The following is a 13,026-nucleotide window of genomic DNA, read 5'->3' as shown; positions in this document are numbered from 1 at the left end:
CAGCCAATCACCTTGGAGCTCACCTGGCTGCCTGGACAATGGCTGCCTCTGTCATTACTGTATCAGTGGTAACCATGGTAACCAGATAGCTGTATGGTTAACGAGGTGACAGACTGGAGGCAATGACACTCATGAGTTCTGAGCGTGAGAAGGTTTTAAACTGACTCATATCTACATGTTAAAGGTGATGCGACCCACAACTCCTCACAGGCTCCGTGATGATGGACGCCCACTAATAATGAGGTGCAGTACAACAGTTTGTGGGTTTGAATCCAGCTTTATTACTGGTTATTAGGTGCTTTCACACACGTGTTCAGGTCAAAGTCGGGTGTGTTTTCCTGTTACTAAACGCTGCAGGTTTTACTTCCTTGTTCCAGACTGAATGAACTGAAGGTGTGAAAGTTCTCAGTTACAGGGTTTCTAATCAAAACCTCAGAGTTACAGGTTCTATTACTGCTCCTTTACTTTTCACCATCGTGTCCATGTTGCCATGAACTGAATTTAGTGTGAAGTTTGCACATGATGCTGACATTCCGCCACCCACCTGAGACCACTCATGGATTTTGTAAATCAGGAGATAAGGCACTTTACACTTCAGGACTTCCCTAGGGCTGTGCCTGTTACACTGATTTCAGACCTGGTTTTCCACACTCCCTCCAGTTTTTGGACATCAGCAGTGTTCGCTCAATCACTATCTGTGATCAGTTCAAAGATACGATCTGAGAGATATCTACCAGACTAAATATCTGGGTCTGCTGGGGAGTCCAGATCCTGTGTGAGAGGTGTTGTGACCCAGTTGTTACTGGCAATGAGTGTAATGATGAGCTATAGCCAATGAGAGAGGAAACCGCAGAAGTTGGGGAGACACAATCTCTTACTCACATTCTTTTCTTTTTCTTTGGTTTTTATCATTTTTTTATTATTATTTTTTTTTGCTGCACAAACACCTTGGATTGCTCGTTTCTAGTGGACATCCTTTTGGAGGAAAAACTCCACAGTCTCCGCAGGGTATCACGTCAGTGAAAATGAGGTGTAAAAAATGACTCCATGGATTAGATCATCGTGTTCGTCACTTCTTGTTTGTTTTCATGACAAAAGTGTGTGCTAGTTGGGGATTCCTCGTGCTGAAAGATCTTGTAATTTGCACAAACCATTCCTGATTACAAGACAACAAGTTGTGTAGTGTGAACATACAATTCAGCTCTCTGATGACTCTGAAAGTCACGTAGTGTGAACAAGGCATTAAGTTGAGAAGTTCTGGGAATGTCTGGACACACAGAAAGTCAGAGAAGAGTCTCAGTGGTTTAAGTTGAAAATCAAAAATTGAGAATTTCCTCGGGACAAGTGACAACTTCAAAAATCCTAGTGTCATAACAAAGCTGCAGTTCCGCTGTGAAGGCCTGATTCACGCAGCCTCCTCCGGGCAGCTGATGTTGAGGTGTGTCTGCTACTTGAACTCTGTAGCATTCACATGGACTCAAATCTGAGGAGATGTTAATTGGGAATTTCTGAGGCAGGTAACTAATGAACTTCTCCTCTGCAGCAGAGGTAAGTCTTGGTCTTCCTGTCCAGGGACAGTCCTCATGAGAACCAGTTTCATCCCAGTGTTTGATGGTCTTTGCAGCTGCATTCAAACACATATACATCAAACATATATAAACAGACATAATATGGATTAGTGCAGTTGTCCAAAATGACAGGACACAGCTGATGGTCTCAAATGCATTAATTAGGCAAGAAATTCCACTAATTAACTTTTGACAAGGCACAGCTGTTAACTGAAAAGCATTCCTGGTGACGACCTCATGAAGCTCGTTAAGATAATACCAATATTGTGCAAAGCTGTCATCAAGGTAAATGGTGGCTACTTTGAAGAATCTAGAATATGAAATATATTTAGTTTTACTACATTTTACCACAGTCTTGGTCAGGATATGCCCAGTTTACTCTCTGAAACTCCTCTTGTTGTGGGCGTGGTCATGGAGTCTGTGCTGCCTCCTCTCCCTCTTCATCGCTGCCACCAGGTAAGCAGCACATCCAAGAGTATCCCACCAAAATGTCTGCCCACCATATACACCAAATTGTATTTTGAAGCTATAAAATATTGACTTACCTTCCAAACTTTGGTAAGAAGAGAATTTATATAATTGATTGTTCTCCTTATGAACTTTATTGTTCTCCACCACACTGCCTCTGAGCAGCCTGAGACACTGATAGTGACAAATACTGGTAGATTTGTGTTAGCAGACGGACATGTGATTGGCTGTCACTTCCAATAATAACCTGGATTTACAGGTGGCAGGATATGGCAAGGCCACAGAGGCACACGAAATCACTGTCACACAGTGTCATCGTATATGATTAGCTGAAAGTAGAGTGGTCTGTGTTTGTCATGAAATAAAAGTTGAAATTAAAAATTAAAGTGTCAAATAATTAAATACGTTAAAAAAAACAACTGACTTTGAACACACAAAAACACATAAATGTTTTGATCTCCAATGAAATCCTGTTAAAGCGAAAACACACACACACACACACAGTTGCAGCAGTTAACATGCCTATGTTATAAGAGCATTGCCAGGAAACAGAAGTTGTGCTGACATGTCTGTAAGGAATGTCAGTTCACACACGCTCAGCACACACAACACAACACGCTCACACGTCACATAAAATCTGTTAATGATCAATTATCAGCCTGTGTGTTTGTCTAGTGAGATGAGGGATGGTGTAGTTTAGCTGCAGACTTTATGATGTAATGTTTCTATGTTTCAGGATGATTACTACCTTTGTATCTGCAGTCTGACTCACTACACACTTGTGTTTTTGTTTTTTATAATATATATTATCATAAAATCATTACATCAGGCCCAAACATGCACTTGGACTCATGAATGAACTGATTAGATTTTGGTGGTCAGAGGTCAAAGGTCAGGTGACCACATAAAACACATGCTAATTAACCCTGGACTGGTTGGTGGAGGCAAACAACCACGAGCCTCTAATTCTTGTTATTAGATTACTTTGAGGACATAGTGGGTATATTATGTAATATGTATATTTTGAAAGCAGTTAGATCTGACAGATTAGATGGTGTTTAAGAACTTCCAGTGTGGCCCTGACTCCTAATGTATGATTCTTTATTTTTCACTTGTTTAATATATATGTTGACCCTGATAAAGTCCTGAGGCAAAAACATGTTGGTTTTCACTGTGATACCACAAGTGCTGCTGGAGTTTTGCCTCTCGAAGGAAGCTGCAGCGTCTCGTTTCCCAGCCACACAGGTCAGGGTCACTTCCTGTCGTCTTCCTGGTCATCGACACATCAGAGAGGAGGTCAGAGATCAGGGGTAGACGCCCTCCGTGCTGTGGAAAAAGGCACAAGATGGATGAAAGAGAAGGAGGGAGGAGTGAGGGAAGGGAGGAAGGAGAGACAAAACCTGACTGAAAAGGTAAATTAGAAAAGACAAGAAAAAGAGGATGATATGAAAGGGAGGGGAGAGAGAGAGAAAGGAGATGGTAGAGGCAGTATGGGGAAATGTCTGGGGCTCCAGGTGATGGATGGAGTTTTTGTTTCTGTATCAATGCAGAGTTCAAACAGGGACACTGATGTCTAACATGACTTGTTCCTCAAATTCCACACAACCTTTTACAGTGACACCATTTATATAAGAGGCTGTTGCTCACTTTAAACACATCTCCAGAGCTTATTTCCTCTGGATGATCAAAATAAGGTAGTCTATCAGCAGTACCCCAGGTACCAGGGTCCTGGATGGACCATGATCCTTGATCGTGAAGGCCTCATTAAGGTCCCCGCTGGTTGCCGTGGACAACATCTTCTCCTGTAGCTGATGAAGGCATGAAAAAAACACACGAAACATGTCTTTCTCAGCAGCTTCATGTGTGCACGGTACAATATACATGTTGTTTTCTTCAGTTTGTTTGCTGACACAATGACACACAGTTTGTTGGATGTCTAGTTAAGGATGTCCACGACATCTAGAGAAGTGTGTCTAAGGTTGTGGGTCTGAGTCCCTGAAGTCGACCTTTATCGTCATGCCGCTGTTGACATGTGTTTGTAGAAACACAACAACCAATAACGTTGACAGGAAGTTCAACAGGATGGGTTTGTTTCCGAGTAGGAATCAGTTTCTGTCTTTAAATGTCGTCTCACCCACACACACACACACACACACACACACACACACACACACACACACTGGTTCACAGCTGATTGGAGTTAAACAGACCAACATGGCTGCTCAGACCCAACATCACCACCTCCCAGCTCCTTTTTTTCTTTACCTCTCTGACCTTTCTTTTTCCTCTTTCTTCTCTTTTCCTCTTTGTTCTAACTTTAATTTTCCCTCTCTCCTCTCTTTGTCTCTTCTCCAAATGTCTCTACATCCACTTCATCTTGCTTATTTACTTCTTTTCATCTTTTCTCCTTTATTTAACTGGAATTCCCCCTTTTTCTTTTTTTCCTAATCTAATCTCTTGTGTTCCTCGTTCTCTTTTCCTCTTTTTTCTCTTTTATTTCTGTTCCTCTTATTTTTCTCTCATCTTTTTCTTCCTCCCTCTTCACTCACTTTTATCCTATTTATTTTCTTTCTTTCTTTCTTTCTTTCTTTTTTCTTTCTTTCTTTCTTTCTTTCTTTCTTTCTTTCTTCTTGTCTTCTTACTTCTTATTTAATCTTCTGTTCCACTTTTCCTTTTCTTTCTTCTTTGAACTAGTTTTTGAATCCTTGTTTCTCCTTTTCTTCTGTTTGTAATGAAGTTTTCTCGTCTTTCTCCTGATGTGTTGTTTTTTCTCTTCTTTTCTGTGTATATAATATAAACAGTGTCTCTGTCTGAAACTGGACACGGACTCTTTCTCTTTGTGGCTGTCCGTTCTGAAGTGTCTCTCTCACTCTCTTGAGGCGTTGCATTGGTGTTGAAGCTCGCTCATCCGGTCGTGGTCCAGAGAACACAATGCAACCAGCATCTAGGTCACACACACACACACACACACACACAAGCACACACACACACACACACACACACACACACACGCACACACACACACACACACACACACACACGCACACACACACACACACACACACACACACACACACACACACACACACACACACACTCATACCACAGCTCTAAGTGCTTCTTGGCAAAGATGCAGAGAGATTAGGACAACATGGCTCAGCCAAACCCACATTCAGAGGAGCAAACACACACATGCACACATGCACAGGCACATACACACACATGCACACTGAGTCTGTAATCAGCAGCAGGGTTGGAAAGCCTCTCCGCTCCCCTGCTAATTAAAGACCATAAAACGATGTGAGCAGAATTCTGATTTAATGAATAAAATCTGCTGCTTCACCAAACTGAAATGCTCCAGGAACCAACCACTGCTCTTCATCAGTCACTGCAGAGGAAACATTGTGTTTATGATCCAACATCTGCAGCAAGCAGCAGGTGAGCTGTGACGTGCTGCAGGTCGCCGTGGAAAGGACGCGTGTTCTCGTTTAAATCTTATCACCATCAGTGCAGAAGCTGTCACAGTCAGATCATATGTTCCTTATATTCACTAACATGTCATTTAACTGAGGCTCAACATACATGCTAATGAAGTTTATTTAATCTGAGAGAAAGGACGACATGTGACTAATGTCCTGCTGGACTCACCTGGACACACCTGTCTCCTGTGACTGGATGACAGGTGAGGAAAACAGTGGCAGCTTTGGACTGTGGGGAGTAAATGCATCACTGGATTACAACATGTCATTGTCTCTGCAACCCTTCCATTCCTCCTTTTCGAGTAAATCAGATCAAGGCAGACAAGTCTAGGGCCTGGTTCAAGACCTCATCTTCCCATCTGGAGTTTGTATTTTTGTTATATGTAACATTTCGTCTATTAAGCATCAGGCAGCATAGCTGTGTCCCTTCAGGGACCAAATCCTTTGGATGAAGGCTGAACTGAAATGAGACGGTCTGGCCTCAGGAGGATTTCCGCTTTGCGTCACCAGCTGTGCCTGCCTTTACTGTTGTGTTGCAAAGTGTAGCTGAGCAACATGTAACCTTATTTTTACAGAAGCTTGAGGTTTAAGGCCCTTGTATTAAGGCCCAGTTGTACTGTCAACTGTTGAAATGAGCTGAAACCCAACACTTACATTTAAAAGTGTAATCCTCAGACTCAGATATTATCATGACCGTTGAGCAATGACTCTTGGGATAGGTAGGGCCTGTTGGAGCCTTCGTTGCCCAGGAAAAGAAGAGTGCATTTGAAGGAGCTGTGATGCAAATGCAGCCTCCAAAAGATGTGGCCCCTGAATTGGGACACAGCTTGTTTACAGCAATGGTAATGTATTCAATGAGTGAGGTGAACCCAACATTGAATTATTTGACTGTACTGTCACCTACCATCTGCCCAGGTTAGCATAGGGTGAACCAGGCTGATAAAAAGCCTCAAAAGACAACAGCTCAACAACCAAAGCATGAATACAGAGATTCCTTATACACTGCTGACACCTCCCTTATGGAGCATCATGCTCACACAAGCTGATGCACACCTGTGTCAGTGTCAGAACCAGTGGCGTTCCTGAAGAAGAAGAATGTCTCACAGCACACTGTTTAATGTCTTTATGGGAGTTTTTAGGGGTTTATAGTTATCACTGCAAAATATGTCAATATGAGGGGTCATTTGGGGCCCCAGGCATTTGCCTGGGTTTCCTCTGACCACATCACAAGGAAAAAATAATCACTGACAACCACAGAGAAAGAGATTCATAAAGATGATGAAGACAAAGCTACACAAATGAAGATACATCAGCAGATTAACTGAAATACACAGCCACACACACACACACACACACACACACACACACGCACACACACACACAGAATGGGAAGCAGCTTGTTCCCACTGCTGTGAGACTCAGTTTATTTACTGTAGCACTGTTTGTCTTTCCCTCCAACATCTCTGTCCAACTTTACAAACCACGTGCAGCCTCGAACACAACACACACACTTGCGCATATTCACCACACAAAAGACATGCACACACAATACACATGAGCATTTTCCTCCAGCTGATGACCTCTGACCTCTGACTTCCTCCCAGTGTGTTTGTTCCTCTCCAACATAGACATACACACTTACACATAAACACCAACATATGCACACTGACACACATACAAAAGCACACACACAGGTCTGGAGGTTTGGGCGCGTCATGCTGCCACGCTGCCGCTGGTTTCTCAGATAGCCTGTAATGAGACGGCAGACAGAGCCAAGATGGCCGCCGCTGTGTCATTAGCAGTGGAAAAGTGGTTGGTTATTAGAGATGGAATATCAATACGTGCTGTGGTGACTTCATGTGAGGCTGTTAGCTGATCCAGCTCACAGGAAGCCGCCGAGACATGAAACCCCGAGATGACGGTTCAGTCTGGATCCACCAGAATCTTCAAAGAAGAAGAAGAAACTCGTGACAGAGGTGAATCTGTTGTTTATCAGGAGTCATCACTGCAAACTGGTGTTTTTAATGATTTAAGACTCAGGGGCCTCATGCTCTGAGACACATGTGTAACCACAGTGTCTCTGGTTCAGAGGCAACGTCTCATCCAGGCGAACCAGTAGCATTTCTTTCATTGGTCCTCATGAAAAAATGGAGTGTGTTCCTGGAGTTTACTTTTCCACTATTAGACAAATCAGCTCCACTGCAGCAGCTACAGAGAAAACTACAAGCCACATGAAAAAAAAACTCAGTTTCATAGGTTTCACTCACCAAGTCTGGTTTCATATGAACAACAACTGAAGGGCGACTGCTCAAAATAACTGACACACAGTTTTTCCTCAGGAGGCCACGGTGGTTTTCACAAACACTGTAGGCTGTGTGCAGTCCTGTAAAACTGGGCAGACCCTGAAAACATTAATTAGAGTCTTGCAGGTTGTGCATGTTTCTGACTGGACTCACACTGAATGTAATGTAATTGTGATTGTGTCCATTCACATTTCTAATATATATATATATATATATATATATATATATTCTTGAAAAATTGTCACCAAATGTCCTGGTGACCAAAGGATGAGACACTGACCATGTAATCATCCCCAGTCAGAGACGTTTGGTGAATGTCATCTCTCCTCCTCCTCTCTCTCTCTCTCCTGTCTCTTCCCATCTGTCCAATAACAATATAAAGCAAAGACAGAAAGAAAGAAAGAAACAAAGAAAGAATAAAAAAGACAGTGACAGTGCCTATGGCTTAGACAATGTGGACACAGTCTGTCCATCCAGCAACCAAGTTCACTTTTCTATCTCCAGCCATGTTGGAAATCTGCTCAAAGTGCAAATGGTCAACCACAGTTTCTCAACTGATAGAAATCCACCTGATCATCTGGCAGACGTCATTAAATGAGGAGCTTCTCCTGCTGCAGCTGCTGACCTTCATCTGTCGTCTTCTCATCATAGACTTTATCATCATAACTGCATGATGCGACTTCTGTTTTTACTCTGCAATGACATTTACCTTTAAATGCAGCGAAGAAAAATACTTGAATTCAAAAATACTTAAGTGCACAGTCTGTAACTTCTGCTGCGAGGAGTCTCTCAATCAAAATACTAACAAAAGATGGTGTTTGTTGATAGTGTAGGATCATGGGAGTTGTTGTCATCAGCTTCTCCTGGTTTGGATCTTTCAGTGTCAGTGGTTCAGGAGGTTTTTACCTGGAGCTAAATTCTCCTCAGAGGTCTCCTCCTCTCCACAACAAACAAACCAGCTGATTAGAACCAGTAAAAATGCCAAAAAAAAGTCTGTTTCACTTTAAAAATCAGTGATTCGCAGATGCTGTTTATCAGATGCAGGATGTCTCAGCAGCTGAGAGCTGAGCTGTGCAGAGAAAAAAGCTGAGTAAATGTTAGACTTTTAGACATTTCCTCAGGTTGTTTCTCTGATAACTTCAGATCCAGAGGTTCAACAACTAAAATCCTTCATCTGGTTCAAATACAGAGCTGAAAACCACCAAGGTGGAGAAAGTGGATCTTAAAAGTCAGTTTTGATGCTTTTGCTTTTTTTTCAATCTTTATTGAAAAACATTAAAAGGGTACCTTAACACTGACACATGCACATAGAGGATATGATGTCACTGACAGGCAACCAATGAAACGAAGCGTTACCTCGATCAAAATCACAGATTTCTCTGTTTGAGAATTGATGGAAACATTTGTGAAGATGTAAGAACACAACTCAACAACATATAGAACATGTCTGGTTGTTTTCAGACATTTTAATGTGGGAAAGTCACAGATTTTAACTACTGATTTTTTAAAATGAGCTCTGACTCTCTGCTGCTGTTTGGATCCAGTGAGTCAGGATTTAAAGCCATCATCCTTTTCCTTTTGTTTGCTGATGACCTCTCGACCTCTGCTGAGGGAGCTTTGGGAGGACACACAAGCACACACACACACACACACACACACACACAGTTCGGAGGGTAACTGTTGGGAGGAAAGTGAGTTGTGGAATGTCTGAGTTTGGAATAACACTGTCAGGAACGGTGCCAGTCAACTAGCACTGTTTACCCTCTGTGTGTGTGTGTGTGTGTGTGTGTGTGTCTGTGTGTGCGTGCGTATCTATATTTTTCAGGGTTCACAATTGCTTACATCTGCTTGTGTTTGTGTATGCATTCCATCAGTGTGTGTGTGTTTACCTCAGATTGTGTTTGTCCAGTATAAAGCTGGTTCAGACTGGTAAACTGGTTACTTAGACGGAACAGATGTGGACAAGAATGTCTCTCTTTTTTGTTGCTCAGTGTGTGTGTGTGTGTGTGTGTGTGTGTGTGTGTGTGTGTGTGTGTGTGTGTGTGTGTGTAGAGTTATAAATAGGTCTACAAGGCTGGTTTTAAACTGCAGGTAGATGTGACTAAGGTTATATATTCATTAGGACAATGATTCCTATAACCCAGAAGTGTGTTAGCATTTTATCACTTCCTGTTACATTGTCCTGAAGTCTCTGGGTTTTTTAATGTGTTTTTGGTTAGATTACTGAAATAAGGTCTGTTGTTAACACATTTTAACTTTTTATTCTACAACATAAAATACATCAGTAAATACCCCAGCCCTGATTTCATTATGCTTTTACGTCTCTTACTAACAAGTGTCTAAATGAGACCACAGAGGTTGTTGGGGACATTAAACGTCATTAGTCCAACATGAAAACCAATCTTCTCACCAGTCCACCTTTACAGCGTCGCTGTTTTTCTACTTGTGCTCTTCAAGCCTTATAAAATTGTGTTAATTAGTGAAGATTATTGTGCTGAAAAAAACATGTCAGTATCACAAGCTTTTGTTTGTCACAGAGTTTCTTTTTTGTAATAATCCCAAAGACAATGCAAAAATCCCACTGGCTTTTTGTTGAGGGAACCAGGGTGATGCTAACATCTGGGTTGGCCTAAAAAAATACGTCACCACTGCAGCATATTGATGTCTTCCTGTCAGACTGTTTGATTTCCACTGGCTCTTTTAGACAAGATCAGTGGACAATTTAATGAACCTGCACCTGTAACTATCTGCACTATTTAACATCTGAGAGCAGTAACAGCCTGATTTATTTCAGCATTAGCTAAGGGATGAGGTGTCTTAATATAAACAAAGTGAGTCTCCAGGTCTTTTCAGGTTGGTCAACGTTGCACTGTCAGTAGCAACAGGTTCATTTAGCAAAATACATACAGTGCCAGAGGTATGATTGTATGGTCAGGTTTAAGGCGTGGCACCTTTTGAGAACACACCTCTAACATAAGGAATAACAGTATGTAATCCATTATGTAAGTACAGTATGTAATCCATTATTCAGGAGAGGCTAACCAGGCAAATGCTTGGGGCCCTCAAGGGGAAAAAGGGCTCCGTACGGCCCCTCATATTTGGCCCATTTGGCAATGACAACTATGAGTAAACATCCCATAAAGACACAATACGGTGCACTGCTGTTCCCCCTGATGTGTGCTGAAGCCAGCGTCTACCCATTGCCTGCATGTGAGGCATTTAGGGGCCATCTGTAAACTGTAGCATCTGCCAGTGTGTGGCAGATGTGGAGGGGGAATTTTTTGATCTTCATCTTTGGGGCCTTCCAGAGTCTTGGATCGACCTGCATGCATGGCATCATGGGTGTAGGAATAAGATGAATAGATGTTTTTTTTCCAACTCCCTCTGTGCAAAAACGTCTTTCACATAATTAAAAATTGGACATTTTCTTGATTCATTTTTCATCCATTCCAGTGAGCACTCTTCCTGACAATCCGAGTGTCCAGTTCAGTCCATAAATAAAACAACAGGCAGTCTGTGATCTGAGTGTAACCTATACAGACCATCTGATTCATCCTCTCCTACATGCTGCCCGTTTACACTCTTTCATTGAAAAAAAGCTCATTGGCTCACAACCGCCTGCCCTGTAAGTCAGTACTGGCTCATGTAGGACGTTGGTGTCAGTGTGTGTACACAAAATAAACTGCCTCCCAAGGGCATCCTGCTGCTGGTCAGAAATACACAGCTTTTCCAGGAAGGACACAATACAGGAATGATGTCAAGATGAAACCTGACTCCTGGCTCTTTAAAGTGTGTCTGCACATAACTGGAGAGACAGTGTGAGTGTTAATCCTGGTCTAATTCACAGGGCGTCTCAGTGTGCCCTCTTCACTCTGCCTGAAGATGAGATGAAAACTGGAGAAAGTAGCTCTTTGCTTTTTAACAAGGTGAGCTGCTTTGTGATTTATACCTATGGTTGCCTTGACGACTGGCTCTGTTTACTGTCTGTTGTTGCTCATTAGTTTGTCTCTCTTCCTGTGTCTGTCTGTGTGTGTGTGAATCATCCAGTAGCAGTTGTGTACAGGTAATTAGTCAGCTCACACATCCTGCCACAGCTGCTGAAAGACTCTGACAGATTTAGGGAAATGCATCTAAACAGAATCAGAATCAGAATAGTCTACTTTACTGATCACCAGGGCGAAATTAGGTTACATTACAGTTGCTCCCTCATGAATGGAAATGTAACTGCAAAGAAGAGAGAATAAATGAATAAAATAAATAAAGAGATAAAACTAAGAAGATAAAGATAAAATATAAATGTAGAATGTGAAAAGTATGTCCTTATGCTACAATATACAAATATACAATATGAATATAAATGCAACAATATATTGTGTAACTGCACAGTTAGAGAATAGAAGTATTGAAATATTGCACTCTAAGTTTGTACTGTTCTATCAGAACTGCACAGTTAGTATGGTATAATAAGTACAGATAAATAAATTATGGAATATCGTCTGCTGACTGGGGCCAGGGGCCAGACTATTGATTCTGAGCGTCTGAGCATCTGAGGGACAAGTTGTAAAGTTTGATGGCCACAGGCAGGAATGACTTCCTGTGGTGACCTGTGCCTGTCACTGAAGCTGCTCCTGTGCTTGGCCAGGAAACTGTGGAGTGGGTGGGTGGTGTTGTCCAGGATGGTATGTAACTTAGACAGCATCCTCCTCACACCACCACAAAAGAGTCCAGCTCCATCCCCACAATTTCACCGGCCTTACGGGTGGGTCAGTTTGTTGCTGCTGACCTGCTGCCCCTGCACACAACAGCAAACAGGATAGAGCAGACTCATGGAACATTCCTGCGGATGTTGAAGAACCTCAGCCTCCTCAGAAAGTAGAGATGACTTTGGCCCCTCTTAGAGGGGGCTTCAGTTTATTTTGTCTGTAAACCCCCTGGATGGTAACAGGTACCTCGTTCCTCCTCAGATCCACCACCAGCTCCTTTGTTTTTGTCATGTTGAGCTGCAGATGGTTCTACTCACAGCACATGACAAAGTCATCCACCACAGACCCGTATTCAGTCTCCTCATCATTGCTGATATGTTCAACTATCGCAGAGTCATCAGAAAAAAAGATGACCACTCATGCAAAAAATGTATGTAAATCCATTTTTTACATCACATTCGATCAACATTCGACATTCAAATGTAATGATCATATCGACTACAGT

Source organism: Trachinotus anak, unplaced genomic scaffold (genome assembly GCF_046630095.1).
Source record: "Trachinotus anak isolate AG129_WGS33_773 ecotype Australia unplaced genomic scaffold, CSIRO_AGI_Tana_v1 ptg000014l, whole genome shotgun sequence".
Classification (NCBI taxonomy): Eukaryota; Metazoa; Chordata; class Actinopteri; order Carangiformes; family Carangidae; genus Trachinotus; species Trachinotus anak.
Note: the sequence above shows the minus strand (reverse complement) of the source record.